The sequence below is a fragment of the Mus caroli genome, chromosome 3, assembly GCF_900094665.2.
Source record: "Mus caroli chromosome 3, CAROLI_EIJ_v1.1, whole genome shotgun sequence".
Taxonomy (NCBI): Eukaryota; Metazoa; Chordata; class Mammalia; order Rodentia; family Muridae; genus Mus; species Mus caroli.
This window is the reverse complement of record NC_034572.1, coordinates 114,746,056-114,764,504: the sequence shown is the minus strand read 5'-3', so window position 1 is coordinate 114,764,504 and position 18,449 is coordinate 114,746,056. Positions and strand designations below refer to the sequence as shown.

At 46.5% G+C, this 18,449-nt stretch overlaps 1 protein-coding gene and 1 pseudogene across 5 annotated transcripts in view; both read left to right on the top strand.

Annotated features, from left to right (window-relative positions):
- The window catches only part of LOC110290846 (transmembrane protein 56), a 77,296-nt gene that overhangs the window by 22,415 nt on the left and 36,432 nt on the right, over positions 1 to 18,449 (top strand). The gene's annotated exons all lie outside the window — the stretch shown is intronic.
- Positions 7,802 to 10,159, top strand: LOC115030588 (annotated as a pseudogene).

Genomic DNA, 18,449 nt, shown 5'->3' with positions numbered 1-18,449 from the left:
CTGTTTCTAGTTTTGTTTTTGTTTTGTTTTGTTTTGTTTTTTAAAAAAAAACCCACCTCTAGTCCACCTTTTGTTTAATCGGTGACAAACCAAGTAGGGTAGGGTAGGGTGGCCTAGTGATACTGGAGGGGATGGCTGACCGCTAACTGGATGTCTGTGGACAGAAGGAAGTGTGGGACCTGTCTGGTCTGTGAAAGTATGAGACTCATAGAGCCAAAAGGCAGCTGGATGGGGCAGATGCAGACAGAGACTTCCCACTTGTCCGTTCACTGCAAAGTCAAGCAGATTGCTTCTGAAGGGTGAGGAGGACGAAGTGTGGAAAGGAAGTTGCGTTTGGATTTCAAAGCAGATCTCTTTGGAGCAGTAGCTCTTTCTTTGTAGAGTTTGTGAGGAAACAAATGGGCCAGAACAAAATAGCTGATGGATTTAGGTCATGTCCACTTCTGTGGGCCGCCTCGCCTCGGGGAGCGCAGGGGCGCTCAGATGTGGGAAGGATGAGCAGGCGCACACTTCCTGCCTTGGAGAAGTTCTGAGCTAAGCTCAGGGGGTGCGTTGTTCCTAAGCCCCGCTTACTGGTTGTTCTCAGGAAGAAGTTGGCTGCCTGCCTCACCGAAAATTGGAACAGTATTCTCATTCTCTTTTATAACAGGGCTGGGCTATCAAGACTTCCTCAGAGGTCTGTTTGATGGTCCATGATCAAATTCAAGCTTCTGCCTGTCAACCAGTGTCGGCAGCTAATTCTGCCCTGTGTCCTGGAGTTGGTCAAGGGCAGTGACTATTCTTTGGACTTTTGATTTCCCTTTTCATAACAGTTAACGTCTGACCCCCACCCCTAGGTAAAACAAAGCCTACCGAAGAAAGTACACAGGTATCTGAGCCTGTTGCTTAGTTACTGCTAGATTTTGTCATTGACATCTGACCTAGTTGGAGCCTCCTTTTGAACCATCTGGTCTCCTGATGTGCCTTTCTGACTGCAGGTATATTTTTTTAGGTGTTTAACGTTAACCCCTCCCCCTTTTAAAATCTGCCTGGCATTTGTCCAAAGCTTTCATTCATATTACCTCATATCCCCCAGTTTTGGTTATCTGCCCAGCTACTCCTGTGAGCCCAGTTTTGGATCCCAGACTCTAGAGACAACTATATATGCTGATGAGTTTTCTGTATCGGCTTTAATTTAACTTTCAGTTTGGGGGCATAAGGAGAAAGTATCCTGGTTAGGCTCACTTCATTTAATTCTCTCCAAGCATACTTAAAATCCATTGGAAAATGTATTTGGGGGGCTGAGGATGCACACCGTAGGGGAGACAGCTCTGTAAGGCTCTGTGCTGAGCCCCCAGTGCTACAATGAGCACTGATAATGCCTTCTGTCTTGGTGTGTGTTTATTTGATGGAATGGTAGCAAGAAGGAATTTTAATTGATTTATTATTATTGTAATTATAATTATAAGAATTTCATCACATTTTATAATTAATTTGCCTATTTTCTTTTTCTTTTCTTTTTCTTTTTCCTTTTCTTTTCTTTTCTTTCTTTCTTTTCTTTTTTTTTGTCTTTTTCTGTCTCCCCACCTTCTCTTCCCCCAGACTGGGTTTCTCTATGTAACCTTGGCTATCCTGTAACTCACTCTGTAGAGCAGGCTAGCTTCGAGTGCAGAGATCTACCTGTCTCTGCCTATCAAGTGCTGGGATTAAAGGCCTGTGCCACCACTGACTGGCTGTTAATGCGTGTGTGTGCGTGCGTGTGCGTGCGCGCGCCTGCCCCTGCCCGCCAGTGTTTAGGAGACTGTATTCCTGTTTTTAACCAATGACTCTCCACCTTGTTTATTTGCTTGTTTTCAAGACAGGGTCTCACTATGTAGCTTTGGCTGTCCCAGAACTCACTATTGTAGACCAGGCTGGCCTGGCACTCACAGGCTCTGAAAGCTAGGATTAAAGGCATGGGCTCTGTCACGCCTCCCTGGCTCTTTCCACCCTGGTTTTAAAGACAGCATCACCCACTGAAGCTGGCGCTCACTGTTTGACAGAACTAGCTGGCTGGAAAGCCCCGGGGATCCTTCTATCTCTGTAGGTGGGAGCCACCTCACCAGGGGAGGCCGGAGATCCAAATGCACTCAGCTTCTCATGACTACAGCAGGCTCTTTACCAATGCAGCCGGCTCTCCAGGCCCACTTCTCATGCTTTTGAAAACCTGTGTATTGCCAAAAAAATAAAAATAAAAAAAAAAATGGTTTGTAGAAAACCGGAGTGCCGTGGGGCAAGATAAAGATCGAGTGGGAGGCGGAGAGGAAGAACTCATCTCCTAAGCAGAGGCGGTGTTCTGGCAACTCCTAGATTCACATCTCAGAAACAAACCCTTAAGATACTGGGGATTTGGAGAGCTTGATAATGCCTTTGTACAGCCCAAGATCATCAGGGTTTTCCCAAGCAGGTGTGGTACATCACTATATAATCTTAGGTACTTGGGAGTCTGAGGCAAGAGCGTTGCAAGTTTGAGGCCAATCTTGGCAACTTAGTTAAGACCTCCATCTCAAAATAAAACTGGGTAAGAGGAAACCAGGGGTAGTGACACATATCCATCATCATAGCCCTTGGAAAGATGAGGCAGGATAGTTAGGATTCAAGGGCAGTCCCTGCTACACGAGGCTAGTATGGACTATATAAGATCCTGCCATGGGTAGATACATACATACATACATGAATTGGGATGTAGCTCAGTGATAGTAAGCTTGCCTAGTATATATCAAAGCCCTGGGTTCAGTCACAGCGTTGGAACTGGGCAGAGAAGGGGTTTGGGACAATTTGAAAAGATATATGCACTATAGCAACATAAACTAGACGTTGGGGTAAACACAACATAAAAGCAATGGACATGTGAGTAAGGCTGCCTGGTGCACTGTAAACTCCTGTTCTCCTCTTGCTACAAGCTCTGCTTTGTAATACTCCAGTAGCCAAAGAATCAGTAACACAGTTCAGGATCCTGGCCTGGGAGACCCGACCCCAGAGAGCCCCGACTGTTGCTGGTTCTGAGGGTCCCGGGAGGTGGGGAAGGGGCGTGGTTCTGGCCAGCTAGTCTAGCCAGTTGCTGAGCCCCAGTTTCAGTGGGCGATGCTGTCTTTGAAAACAAGAGGGAGAGAGACTGAGAAAGACGCTGGACGTGGACTCCTGGCTTCCTCACACACGTTCTCACATAAAAACACAAGTTCCTTCTGAGTTTGTAATTGGCAACACCATCCCTGCAGAGGCTTGGTGAACATACCAACCATCTGTGCTTCCTACAGTAAAACCTACTGGCTTGACTTTCTGACGCCATCTCACTCAGATCAAGTTCTTTAGTGCTCGCCAGGGGCGCTCAGGAAAAGGTCAGTAGGGTGAAGTGTACGTTCATGGGCTTAACCCAGAAATAGCTTTAATAGGACCTAAAGGGACATGTGGTCAAGATAAATAGCAATGTGATCTTCTTCCTGGATAGTCTTTTTACAAGGCGGTGCACAGCATACGACTTGAGTATATTGGCCTGACCCTAGTTTATAAAGCTGGGGACCTTGGCTACTCAGAAGTCACCTGGATCTGAGCTTCTGTAGTTACCAGATACTTGTCTCAGTAACTGCTCCCTAGAACAGGTCTCTGTAGCTCAGGCAGGGGTCACCTGTCATCCTCCTTTTGGCCTCTCAGGGAACTGGAATTAGAGACCTGCACCATCAAGACAGGCTTTCTGGACAGCTCTTCATGATCAACGCTGTGGGCTACCCTTAGTTCATTTTGCATGATTCCCCGTGCTTAGTGAATTCAAATGTGAGATTTGTAGTTAAACTGTGATGTTAATGAGACATCTGCTCCGACTTGCATATTAACTCACTGGGCTATGAAGTGGTTAAAACAAAAAGGCACATGACTTCAATCTCATGGTCAGATCAAGGTATGTCCAAGGTCAGCCTGGTCTACATAGGGAGTTCCAGGACAGCCAGCTCCGTGTAGAGTCTGTCTCAAACAACAAGAGACAAAACAGCAACAACATCCACATCGTTGTGTTTGTCTACCTGGCTCCACGCTGGATGCTGAGTCAGGTTGGTAATTATCCAGTTTATTAGCTAGTGGCATAGTTAGAGCTGGTGTTAGGCGAAGGCGTTTCCATAGGAAGAGGCCAGATGAGAAGCTACTCAGCCTCCAGTAGTTTTGATGGTCCTTCGGTAGAAGAAGAAAAGGCTTCCTAAGAATATGGAAAGGCCTTGGCCATCTTGTTGTTTTGTTGTTGTTGTTTGTTTGTTTGTTTGTTTTAGAAACATTACTCCTTCTCAGGTCATCCTGTTTCTAGGCCCCGGGTGGGGGTGGGGGGTCCAAGGGAAAGGGAAGGTACTGGGAGGGGTTGTGAGCCATGTACGCTGATCTGCATAAATGGAGATATGGGAAGGAAACCCACCAGTGTTTATAGGAGTATACATTGTACATTCCACGCTTGACGAAATACGTATTACCATCTTTTGTTTCCCTTTGGAAATGAGTTCCTTCCCTCCAAGTAGTCTTCTTGACCTCTCCTCTTCTGCTTTTATGTCATATACATTGAATAGAACAGAACAAAGAAACCCTCGGTGCCACACACGAGAAAACATGTAAGATCTGTCTTTCTGCGCAACAGTTTTAGTCCTACCCATTTCCCCCGCAGATGGTATGGTTTTGTTCTTTTCCATGGCCGAGTAGAACGCCATTGTGTGTGTGCCTCTCGTGTTTCTTCCTCCATCGATGGAAACCTCAGTTGACTCTCCTTGGGTCCTGGGAATAGTGCTACTGTAAACACAGGCGTGCAGGTTCTCTCTGTGGTGTTCAGGCTTAGACTCCCTTGGGTGTATACCCAGGAGTCTGGCTGGAGCGCCTGGCAGTTCTATTTCCAGCCATTGAGGGAGCCTTCCTATGGATTCTCTTTCCATCACCAACCATGAGGTCCCACGTTGCCCACATCCCCACTACCTTCTCTCGTTTGTTTTCTTGATGACAGCTGCTAGGACTGGGCTGAGATTGAGTCTCATTGTTTGTTTGACAACTAAACATGCCCCCCATATATTTACTGGCCACTTGTACTTCTTTTTCTTTTCTTTTCTTCCTTCCTTTCTTTTTTTTTTTAGATTTATTTATTTAGTTAGTTTTGGTTTTTCAAGACAGGGTTTCTTCTATGTAGCCCTGGCTGTCCTGGAACTGACTCTGTAAACCAGGCCGGCCTCGAACTCAGAAATCCGCCTGCCTCTGCCTCCCAAGTGCTGGGATTAAAGGCGTGTGCCACCACTGCCCAGCCTTAAGATTTATTTATTATTATACACTGTACACTGTAGCTGTCTTCAGATGCACCAGAAGAGGGCATCAGATCTCATTACGGGTAGTTGTGAGCCACCATGTGGTTGCTGGGATTTGAACTGAGGACCTTTGAGAGAGCAGTCAGTGCTCTTACCCGCTGAGCCATCTTGCCAGCCCCTCTACTTGTACTTCTTTGAGAATTGTCTTGCACATATATAGGCTGGGTTTCTTGGTGTTTGATTTTGAGTCATTAATATACTGTTAGAATCCCACTATTAGAGTATAGCTAGCAAGGGTGTTCCAGTCTATAGGCAGTCTCTTCATGCTGTTAATTTCTGTGCTTTGAGAATCTTCTTATTTAAACTACCAAACTGAAATTGGATGATAAATATAGGTGAGCTTTAGGGCTTTTAGGCCTAGGAGAAAAAGAATGATTTAATGGAGTTAGATACAGAATGTCAGATTGTATGGTTCAGGGCTGACAGAGAGGTTAGGTGTGATATTTCCTGCTTAGGAAAGGAGCACTCTGTGTGTGTGTGTGTGTTTATATGCCTCTTCTTTTCTTTCTTTCCTTTTCTTTTTCTTTCTCCCTCCCTCCCCCCTCCCCCTCCTTCCTTCCTTTCTTTCTTTTTTTTTTTTTTTTTTTTTTTTTTTTTTTTTTTTAAGACAAGGTCTCACTGTGTATCCTTGACTGGCTTGGAACAAATTATGTAGACCGGGCTGACTTCTGCATCCCCCAGTGCTGGGATTAAAGGCACAAGATGAGACACTATGCCCAGGCAAGCTCTAGTTTACTTTGTTTTGAGAGGGGGCTCTCTGATGACCTCTGTTGGCTTTGGGCACCTGTGTAGTCAAAGATGACTTTGCATTCTGGATTCTCCTGCCTTCACTTTCCAATCTTGCATAGTTTACAAGCATGTCCCACCACACAGGGATCACCATTCTTGATTGAACATCTTAAAACAATTTTATTTCTTGGGATATAGGGGGTTATCTAAGTAGGTCTTTAGAGGGGAACTGTGATGGCTATTTCTGGTTGTCAACTTGACTATATCTGGAATGAAATACAAACCAGAATTGGAGGGCTCACCTGTGATCCAGATCTTGAGGCTGGGAAACACAAGTTTCTGACCTGGATCTTGGCATGGAGATCTTGAGGCATAGTGGCCATGAAAAGCTTAGGCCCAGGCAAGGTTGTACACGCCTTTCATCCCAGGACACTGAAGTAAGGAGATCTCTGCATTCAAGGTCAGCCTGGGATAAAACCAGACCCAGATCCTGGTGAGGTGGTACACACCTGTAATCTGAGCCACACCTTCTGCTGGAGACCTACATAAGGACACTGAAAGAAGGAAGATTCACCCAGTCTTCTTCGCCTGCTTGCACTTACTTGCCAGCACATCTGTTGCAACCTACTTCTTGAGGATTCCAGTTTATACAGAAGAGCAGCTGAAACAGCCTCGTGGGACAGAGCAACTACTAGATCCTTGAACTTTCCATCCACAGCTGACCATTGTTGGGGTATTTGGACTAAGACTGTAAGTCATTACAACAAGTTCCCTTAATATATAGAGACATTCCATATGTTCTGTGACTCTAGAGAACCCTGACTAATACAGGAACAGACTCAGGAAGTGGGTGGCAGCATTCGCTTCAGGGTCACTGGGCTGGAAGAGCCTGGATGGCCTGTTAGTATCTGCTGCCAATTGCAATTTCCAGCCTCAGTTTCCTCCTTGTAGGCTCGTGGCCCCACAGTCATGCAGGAGCAGAAGGAGCAGGCATTGAGAGTTGCCTGAGAGCTGCCTCTGCTCTTTAACTCTCTTGCTCTCCCTTGTGCTGTATTCTGTGTATGAGCAGGTAGCAAGGCCAGCCCAGGTGATGAAGGTAGAGACAGAGACTCCATCTGGTTGGGAGTGGTAGTATGTCACATTGAAAAGTAATTGGTGACCATTACAGTTTGCTACTACACATGGCTACATGGATTGTGTACTATAATGGCGGCCATTCGGGCATCATCTCACCCAAACCATACAAACATAAGGCAATACAGGCATTCATTTTTTAAAAAGATTTATTTATTTATTTAATGTATATGAGTACACTGTAACTATACAGATGGTTGTGAACTTTCATGTGGTTATTGGGTATTGAATTTAGGACCTCTGCTTGCTTGCTCTGGTCAGCCCCCTTGCTCTGGTCAACTTTGCTCCCTCAGGCCCAAAGATTTGTTTATTATAAGTAAGTACACTGTAGCTTTGTTCAGACAAAACAGAAGAGGGCGTCGGATCTCCTTACGGGTGGTTGTGAGCCACCACGTGGTTGCTGGGATTTGAACTCAGGACCTTCAGAAGAGCAGTCTTTTACCAGCTGAGCCATCTCACCATCGCCAATATAGGCATTCTTATGCATGCCTATTGTATAGAATTTGTAGGTTACAGAGGATAACTACTTCATCCTCCTCTTCTTCCTCTTCCCTCTCTTCCTCCTCCTCTTCCCCTTCTTCCTCCTCTTTTTCTTCTTCAGACAGGGTTTCTCTATGTAGCTCTGGCTGCCCTGAAACTCACAGATATCCACCTGCCTCTGCCTCCCTGGAATTAAAGCACACTGGGCTTAAAGGTGAAAGGTGTGCACCCATGCCTGGTCTGCCCAGGATGTATTATTTTTAATCAGTCTAGTTCTCGCTTGGAATAAGTCTTCCAAACCCATTGGTTGACCCTTCAGCTTCTCTCACCCTCCTGAGGGGGCAGGAAGGAGAAGGAAAGCAGAAGGTGGGAGGCCGAGTCTTGCCTCAGCCACTTCTCAGCAGGCCAAGGACGTGCCATGGCCAGCGGACTGTTTGCTGGTTGCGAGGTGAGAAGAATCTCCTACGCTGTACGTTCTGACTTCCTGGGAAGCTTGGCAGGTCTCCAGTTCTGTCTCTCCCCTCTCCTCCCTTAAAATAGAGAAGAAATTATTTGGGAAAAATTGTGTGTTGTCCAGTTTTTCCTTGATTTCATGGTGTTGGCAGAAGGCCAGAAGATGTTCTAAGCCAAACAGCTCCTGCTGGGATCTCTCTCTGGGAAAGGAAGGGCACTGATTTGAAAATAAGCATATCAGAAGCTGGGAAGGAAGCCTTCCTGGCCTCCAGCCTTCCCAGTCGATGCTTTGCCACCTGGTCCCTCAGCCGCAGGGCCCTTACAGCGCAGACTCCCAAGGCTAGTATCACATTGGAAATTAATTTTATTAAAGACTAGCTTTCAAACGGTACCAGCTTTTAAACCTGTACTTTTGATTTGTGCCAGAAACTGTAGTTAGTAGTGTGATTTCCCAATTACTGTGCCCCACCCCCAACCCGGGGTGTTCTGGTTTATCCGAAATTCAGCAGCTGGGACCCGGGAGGATTCACCACAGAGCAGCAGGCCAAGAATCCTCAGGGCTGCGCCCAACTCCATCATGGAAACCACCAGCACTCCTGAAGCCACCGGGACAGGCAAATACATTGCCTCAACACAGAGACCCGGCGGGACTTGGCGCAAGCAGCAGAGGGTCAAAGAAGGATACATGCTCCAAGAGGAGGTCCCAGTCTATGAAAACAAGTATGTGAAGTTTTTCAAGAGTAAACCAGAACTTTCCCCAGGGCTGAGCCCTGAGGCCACCACACCGGTCACCCCATCCAGACCTGAAGGTGGTGAAGCAGGCCTCTCCAAGACAGCCAAACGCAACCTGAAGCAGAAGGAGAAGAGGAGGGAGGCAGCAGCAAGAGAAAGCCTTGAGCAGGACTCTTGATGAGGTGTCTCTGGGAGACAGCCCAGGCGCCCTACGCTGTCCACGGCCCCCAGGCCACACCTCTAGCTGCCTCTGATCCATCCAACTCTGCTGCCACAGCAGAGAAAGCCAAGAAGATCTGGAACCTAAGGAAGAAGCTGTGACAGGTGGAGGAGCTGCGGCAAGGCATCCAGGCTGGGGAGGCCAGCTGGAGAAGCTGGCCCAGCGGAGCTGTCTGGAGAGGCAGCTGGAGGACTTGGAGTTGGGCCTGTGAGGCTTCAGGAGTAGGGGAGTGGACTTCGGAGTAAACCATGGGGTGTTCTGGGGTCCAGGGAGTGTGGGCCTCAGTAGTCAGGAGAGGAGCCCCCCCCCCATCCTGGCTCACTTCCACCTCCTGTGGCCGGACTCTGCCCTCCAAAGCCTAGGCTCTCCTTCATCCCTCCCCCTTCTTCTCAGCTCCTGTTTTTTAGACTTTTCCCAGTGTTCACCTTCTGAGTGCCAGCCGACCTGAGGTACCTCTGCTGCTGTGCTGATCTGACTGTCATGTTGAAAAAACCGGTGTGTGTGTGTGTGTGACTGTTAGAGGACTGAGGCTGAGGTTACAAAGAGACTCAGTTTTGGAGTCTTGCTTCCTGTTTAGTGTTTGAGTTACTTCCCTGGCCACCCCTAACCTCTTCCATTTTATTTATTTATTTTAAAGAGAAAGTATGAATAAATTCAAGTAGGAAAAAAAGAAAAAGAAAAAAACGGCAGCTGTAGTCAGAACTCAGATGTTTAGAAGAACAAAAGCTTCCTTATAAAAAGAAGAAAGTTGTAAGTAGGGTGAGGTGAGAGGAAACAACTTCTCTCCTGTAAATCCCATGTGGACTCTGAGCCTCTGGGCCCTAGAAACCCAACTGGATTTCCTGGGGATAGGTAGAACTCAGTGGGCTGGAGCAGTGGGGTAGGAGGAGCCAGTGAGAAGGTCCTTAACTGGTGGGGACCACAGTTCTCATTGGGCAGTCCTGCAAAGACTGGGTATAAAGGCCAACTGCAAAGAATGAAGCAGGAAGAACACACCAAATCTGCCAGAAGATAAGGGTGTTGTGCGATACGTGAACATTAGATTTCATTTATCATTAAGATAAAAGCTGGGCCGGGCGGTGGTGGTACACACCTTTAATCCCAGCATTTGGGAGGCAGGCGGATTTCTGAGTTCGAGGCCAGCCTGATCTACAGAGTGAGTTCCAAGACAGCCAGGGCTATACACAGAAACCCTGTCTTGAAAAACCAAAAAAAAAAAAAAAAAAAAAAAAAGATAAAAGCTGGAACATGCTTGGGAAGGCCAGGAGATGGAAAGTTCAAGGCCATCGGGTAGCTTAGAGTCTGTCTCAAAGTACAAAGAGGGCTGGAGATCTCCTAAGGAGCCCAGCAGGAAAGACCCCAACAACGGCAGAACACCCCAAACTAAAGCATATAAAGTGTTTTGATACAGTCAAGGAAAGTAATAAGAATTGTTTTTTAAAAATCCCGATTAATAACCCTTGAAATGGAAAGGAAACCTGGTGAGGGAGCAGGGCTTCTTGGGGAGAAGCTAAGGAGATGGTAGAGCCCCACACTCGCCATGGCAGACAGCTTGGGCAGGGACTCGCTCTTGGAGGAAATCTTTGTCAGAAAACTTTTCCTATTATAATAAACTACAGAGCCCTCAAGTTGGGCGTGGTGGCTCATCCTTGAAATTTTAGCACTTGGGTGGCAGAGGCCGGAGGGTGGCAGGGGATTCAGGCTTTGCCTTGAGTTGATAGTTTGTTTCTAAGTTACAGAGTCCCTTTCACACCCTCCCAGCAAATGAGTAAATAAATACAGAGATGGCCACAGAAACTGCCCTGAGCAGAGATGGCAGGAAGAATCCTAGAAGGCCTTTAAGATAGCAACAAAGAGACAGGATTATGTCAGATAAGGTAAACATCTTTGATTAAAGAGATTTTCAGTAGAGTTAGGAATTGTCAAGAGTTCTCTCTGAACTGCGGATAGGGTGGGGCCACCTAGAGCTGTGACAGAGCTTCCATTAGGGACTAGATTTAGCTTCCTTCCTGTCCTGGCCTCCTGTGCCCAACTTACATAGAATCGTGAGGGCATGCTATGTTTCGTTATTATTAACACAACTGCTAAGCCTCAGTTGCCAGGGTCTGTAGCAGGCAGAATTGAAGAATCTTTCTTTAACTTAAATTCTGTTACACGCCGCTGGGGACAGAAAGGTTGGAAGATTGTTACCAGACTCGGGGGTCACAGTCTGTGCTCCAGCATGGGAGAGCCAGTGACTTCCCTGGTCCATCTCCAGGAGGTCCTGATATGAGAGTGGGGCTTAAGTAGCCAGAGAAGGGCACAGGTGTGGTCTCCTGCCCAACATTGTCGAAGCAGGACATTTTTCTCTTGCAAAAAAATCCCAGTCATCTGACAAGTTGTAACTCTTTCTCCTGGAGGCTGGTTCCTCCTCTGGACATCCCCAGGTTGTCCTCCATTTTCTTTCAGCAAACAAGGAAATACTAATATCAGCAGTCTGAGCCAAAGAGCAGAGTGCGTGTCTCTGTAGAATGCCTTCACTCCTGCTGGGCAGGTCAGTTACTGGCTGAGGGAATGGAGGGCAAATGTGTAGTGTTTAAACCTTGCAGGGATGAGAGTTTTTTCAGCAGTAATGAGGTTTCCTTGTTAAACCTTAAGTGAGATCACGTTTCAGATAAGTGAGTCAACTTAGGGTTTCTCAGCTTTTCCTTGTTGGGCATTTTTCCCTTCAGTTACTTCTGGTTAAAAAGTGCCATTGCTAGGTTTAGTGATACACACTTTGGCTGATGTCTACATAGTGACCAGGCCTATTTAGTGAGATCATGCCTTAGGGGAAGGCCCAGGGTATCTCTTAATGGTAGAGAGGTCACTCAGTATGTGCAAGGTCCTGTGCTTCATTCTTTGAATGTATGCATGCGTGTACGCGCACACATACACACACACACACACACACACACACACACACACACACACACACGGCAGGCGGCTGCTAGAGGATCTGTGCATCTGTATGGCTTGCCTGTTGATTGTAGGCCCTGCAGACTTTAGCAGAGATGCTGATGGTTCTTGAACTTTGCTCAGAAGAGACAACAGAGCCATACCCGATGAATTTTCATCTAACAGTCAAGGCATAATTTAACAACAATAAAACAAGGAGTCGGAAGAAGCCCCTTAGCTGTTAAGAACACTTGCTGCTCTACCAAAAGACCCAGGTTTGATTCCTAGCACCTACATGTTGGCTCACAACTGTTCTTAGCAAACCCTCTCCTGGCTTCCTTAGGTACCAGGCATGCATGTGGTATACAGACTACTTACTGTCAAAACACCTACGAAACATAAAAATGATAAAACAAGGTAGGGCTGGCGGTACACATAAATATTCCTAGGTACTTGGGAGGCTGAAGCCAGCACATACAGAATGAGTTCAAGGCCAACATAAGCAACTTAGATTCTGCCCTTTAAGAGAGTTGGAGGTATAGCTCGGCGGTAGATCGGTTGTTTTGCATAGATGAGGCCCCAAAATAGGAGTATTTTGGGATATGTTCAATATGGGGAAGTGAGGTTGGAGTTAGGTTGGAAGTGAGAGAATGGGATGTACGAAGAGCTTGTGGAGGGAGGAAGGGACCCTGCACCTTTAATAACACAGCAAGGCTATATAGCTAGATGCAGCACGTGGGGGGAAGGGCCAGGTGAGCCTGGAGATGAGGCAAAGCCTTCCTTAGGGGAGCGTTGGGAATGAGGACTGGGAGGATGGGCTTGGAGGTGCCATGATTGGAGATGATCTCACAAAAGAGTCCCCTGAGCCCTTCAGTCCTTCACAGTAAGGAGTGAGTGTGGGGTTGGCCAGGAAAGTGATGAGATAGCTAGGGGAAAATAGATCTTCTGAAAGCTATTTAAGGAGCGAAATCTATAAGACTTTAAGTAGACAGGATACGGTAGCATGGTAGAAGGCCATGACAATGAGATGATCTTTAGAGGTCAGGCCTGAGCTGGTTTGAGATGGCCTCAAGACCCCTATGCAGCTAGCTACCTTAGACCTCAGGAGCTCTGGGGAATGGAGATTTTAAATTTTAGGTTTTTTTTTTTTTTCCATCTAAATGGTGGCTAAAGCTACAGGTAGCTGTATTTGTGGATTCACCTAGGAGGCAAGTTAGACGGAAGGAGGCCGAGTGGCTTAGAGGATTCTCTTATTTAATGGTTGAGCAGAGAAGCACAGAGTTTAAAGGAGGAAAAGTCAGAAAGTCTGTTGCTGGGAGGTCAGGAGTGCTTGCAGGAGGCAGTGTTGAGCTGGCCACTAGAAATGGCTTAGTGCTGCAAAGAGAACAGCAAGGATAAGAATGGAGTGGTTGAAAAGTGACGCAGTAAATGATGATAGATGTTTATGGACAGAAGAATGGACACGCTTTTTAGAGCTTGTTGTTGCTGTTGTTTTGGTTTTTGTTTGTTTATTTTATTTTATTTTTTGAGACAGGGTTTCTCTGTATGTCCTGGCTGTCCTGGAACTCACTCTGTAGACAGGGCTAACCTCGAACTCACAGAGTGCTGGAGAGTGATGCATTGCCACCATTGTCTGGATCTATTTGCTTATCCAAACTGTGGATAGAGCAAGAGAATGCAATTGTGAGAAAAGTGGAAACAAGAGATGTAGTTGTGAGAAAAGGCACTGCAGTTGTAGCGGTTACTCATCTCCCTGCACTGTCAAAATACCCAGCAAAAGCAACTGCAGAGAAAAGAGTGTATTCTGGCCCACAGCTTGAGAGTATAGTCCATCATGACCACAAAGCAGCTGGTTACACTGCACCGTAGTCAGGAAGTAGAGAAAAGGGGAAGTGTGCCCTGCAGTATAGAGAGGAGGGAGTTTGAAGCTGCAGACCAGGCAGGCAAAGATAATGTGTTAGAGATTGGCAGGATTAAAGACACTCCTGTTCTGCCGCTAGACCGTAGGAGAGGTACCTGGAGGCAAGAACTCCACCCATTGAAGACTATGTTGCACAAATTCACCTTAATTAACCCTGGCTATAAGTTCCCTCAGATATGTCCTAAGATTTAGCTCCTAAGTGATTCTAGACCCCGTTGGGTTGACTGTTAACCATCACAGACTTCATGAAGGGGCCGTGGGTCTGTTGGCATTTGTTTTTACTGGGGATTTGAGCTGATTTAGGGGCCAGCAAGACAGCTTGGTGGATAAAGGCACTTGCTACCAAGCCCTCAGACCTATCAGATTTCCACAGGGTGGGAGGAGAGAAACGATTTGTCTGCAAGTTGTCCTCTGATCTCTACTCCTGTGCCACATGCATACGAACACACCAAATAAAATAAGTTAAAATGTAATTAAAGGAAAAGAGAGAGAGAAAAGCTAAGATGGTCCATTGAAGAGGAGCAAAATTAGTATCAGATTCCCAAGGAGGTCCAAAAGGATGGCTTCCAAGTGCTGTGGTGAACGAGGCAGGCTTCAGATAGATGGCCAGATAAGGTTGATGGTGCCAGTGTCTTATGTGCTTAGCAGCTGGATGCTGAAGATTGTCTGGTTTTTATTTTTGTGTAGGAGGCTGGGGTTAATTGTAATGGGAGTGGATGGCTGAAGGTTTGGAGATTCTGCTGTGAGGCCTGAGAAGAGTAGTCAGCCAGGGCAGCGTGGTGCTGGGGCAGGGCAGTGTAGAGGAGACTACTTGGGCATTTCTCTCATTCCACGCTCACCAATTTCAGTCTCTTCTGTTGTACCATTACAGTAATTTTAATCACTATTTGTGTTGTGATAGAACACCATGCCCAAGGCAGCTTATAGTAGAAAGAATTAATTTCAGCCTTATTGTTCCAGAGGGTTGCAGTTCATAATGGTGGGGACAATGTGACAGCATCCGGTGTGGCACCTGGAGCAGGATGCCAGAGCTCACCTTCTGAACCATAGCGTGAAACAGAGAGTGAACTATAAGTGCGGAAGACCATAAACCCTCAACAGTTTTAGCATTGGCTGATAAAAACGGGGATGAGTTAGGGGCCAGGTATGCTTGGTAGAGCCCCTCATCTCTCTTGGCTGAAGCAGCACCAGGGCCCTGGATTTCCCTCTCTGTAGGCTGGTGGATGACGGTGGAAGCAGAAGCTACTGATTGGGACCCTTATGCTCAGTATTGTCCTTAGCACCCTAAGGAAAAGAATGATTTTCCCGTGAGAGCCGTGTTGGGTTTGCTGTTGGGTTTAATATAAGGTGGGGGAACCAAGGTTCAGTTAAGGCAAGTTAAGTAGCTGGGACTAAAGTGATAACAAATGTTCTGGGATCACAGGCACCCATCGCCACCCCTGGTTTATATGGTGCTAGGTTAGAAACCAGGACTTCTTCGCTCATGTCAGGCGAGACTTCTAGCCGATTGAGTCCTTTTTAAGAAATCTTCCAAAGCCCATCAGCTCTTCACGGTGTAATTTATTTCTAAACCCACTGCGTTAGTTAGACAGACTTAACAGTTCTTTAAAATGTGATTAATTCTGGGTCAACGGGTACTCATACTTGTGACAGAAAGGTATACTTTTCCTAGCCTGATTTTAAGTGAGTTTGAAGTTGTTTCCTTGTGCATGATTTATTTATTATATGGTTATCTCTCACTGATACACCGTTAGGGCACTCTCTGTGTCTGTCTGTCTCTCTGTCTTTCTGTCTCTATCTCTCTCTGTCTCAATGTGTGTTTCTTAAGTTTACCCTGTCAGAATTTTTTTTTTTTTTCCTTTGTGATTTGTAGTCAAATGTGTCAGTCAGGAGAGAGATCCAGTTCTTTGTATGACCCATTAACTAGCTTAGGATTCGCCAAGTTTTGATAGCCAGTCACATTTTTTTCAGTCACAAATCCATCATGAGAAATGTTTGGAACTTTACAGGACTCAAGTTTGCCTTTTGTTTGACATCCTCCAGTCTTTTAAGAGCTGCCACCTTGTGGGAGTGACCCGGGAGGGCATCAGTGATGGCTGAGCTGATGTAGGTGGGGGATGGGAAGAGGAAAGTGAGATAGGGCTGTTCACTGGGTTGTGAAGACTTGGCTTGGAGGAAGGGCTGCTTTAGGCTCAGCTCATCTCGGGACACAGAGCTGTGGGACCTGTGTGATCCCGTAGGGGACCATCCAGCCCTGGTGCACTGGTTTACTGCGGGGATGGGGGAGGGGGTGAGTGCCAGAGCTGCACATAAGGAGAGCTGTGTTAGGCGTGAGGAATTCAGAACCAGGCAGAGTCTAGTATGCAGAGAGGAGGCTCCCATACAACGAGGCAGCAAACATTGCCAAGCTAAGAGTTTGACTGATAGCCCTCGTTTTCTAGGTGAAATGAGAAGGGTTTCTATCTGAAGAGGGGGACAACTGGAGATTGGCTGGCCCGTGTATTGAAATAAATGTGGAAAACGGGGAAGGGAACTTGCTAGGATGGAGAAGGAATGCTAAGCATGAGTGGGGCATTGTTCTCAGCTTCCTTCTGCCCTGTTGTTCTTAAAGACACACACACACAGCCCTACCCCGGGCCCTACACTACACATCGAGGCAGTGTTTCTTACTTGCGTGTCTGAGTGATTCAAATACATTCCCCCAGAAATCCCTGTACTTACAAGTGAATAATGAGTGGGGGGAAATGAGGGTCTGGGCTGTGCTAGTGGGTGAGGAGTTGGTTCTAAGGGGAACTGAGTTGTTTGAGCTTCTTCTGCTTCAAAGCATCTAGCTGGTATTTCAATAAAGTGCTAACCAGACAAACATAAGGACCTAAGTTTGATTCTCAGAACCCATGTTTAAAGAAAAGAATGTCAGTTCTAGGAAGGCAAGAGTCAGGCAGATGGATGGAGGCTCACTGGCTCTCTAGTGTAGCTTATTTTGAGCTAGGTCCAGACCAATGAGACATTATGTCTCAAAAAGAAAACAGAGGAGACGGCTCCTGAGGAAGGACTCCAACCTCTGCACACAAAGAGAATGTTTTCTTGCCTTATTACCTTCTGTGATTCAAGTCTTTGGCTACCACTAGATAGCTCCTCACCATGCTCCTCACCATGCTCCCCGCCATGCTCCTCGCCATGCTCCTCGCCATGCTCCTCGCCATGCTCCTCGCCATGCTCCTCGCCATGCACGTCTGCTGACTATCCTTTGCTAGTGAGGAAGGAACATCAGGGTGCACCCTGAATCCTTGCCTTCCTGCTGGCTCACAAGGTGGCTTCTCCCATTTAGCGCTATACACACACACACACACACACACACACAGCCTGGTATACAGCTGACAGTGACAAATGTTGGCTGTATTGGCGGTTCTGAGGTTGCCATTTCCAGGACCTTGCATCCAGAGATGAGAATGGGTGTCCTCCTGCAGGAGAAGGGATCTCTAGTGAGGGGAGAGAGAGGGCTAAGCTCATTGTGACCTAAGACCATCTCTCGGGGGGGAAAGGACAAGCAAGCAGAATTGTACTCCGCAGACAATGGAAGTTCCTCTAGTGTCTACAATTCTTGTGGCTCAAGACAGCTGATTGTATGGTAGACTTCATTTCTCAGCAGTCTCGTACACTTTCCCCGTCTGTTTCAGCCGCTCTTTTCTAGGCCAACTCCCACTAGGCCAGCTTCCTCGCCTCCTGCCAGCTGCTGGCCACACGTAGAGGAACATGAATGAGGCTTAATGCTTCTCCACTCTCGCTGTGATTTCCAGTGCTTAGTGATTGCCAAGTCCGTAAAGGCCCTCTGTCTAGGCTAATATTAGACGTCATTTTCTCCGTCCATTGTTACCCTTCCATCCTCTGATTGGCACCTGAAGTGGACGGGCAGGGGCAACTGCTGCTACCAAGAGGCCTTAGCTTTCTGCGGGACATTTAAGTAATCTCCAGATGAGGCCTTTATTTGACATGACTGATTAAGCAAGCGACTGCTTATTCAGAAGCAGATCTGAGATAGAGCAATTTAATTAGCTTCTGTCTGCTGAGCTTGAATATATGGTATTCTTTGTTTAGTTATAAATGGAACCCCCTCCATTCGCAGAGAAATCCTCACATCATATATACCCCAAGAAAACAGACAGTAAATCTGTTGAAAGTATATAAAGTATTGGGGGTTGGAGAGATGACTCAGCAGTTAAAAGCACTTACCATCCTTTCAGAGGACCTGGGTTCGAGTCGAAGCACCCATGTGGTGACTCACACCATCTGTAACTCTAGTTCCAGTGAATGATATTCCCTCTTCTGGCCTCTGCCTACACCAGCTGTGCACTGGGTTTACATACATGCATACATGCAGGCCAAACACTAATACACATAAAATAAGAAATCTTTTTTTTTTTTTTTTTTTTTTTTTTGATTGTTTGTTTGTTTGTTTGTTTATTGGTTTTTTTGATTTTTAATATTTTTATTGCCTATAGAAATCCAAATAGATTGGACCAGAAAA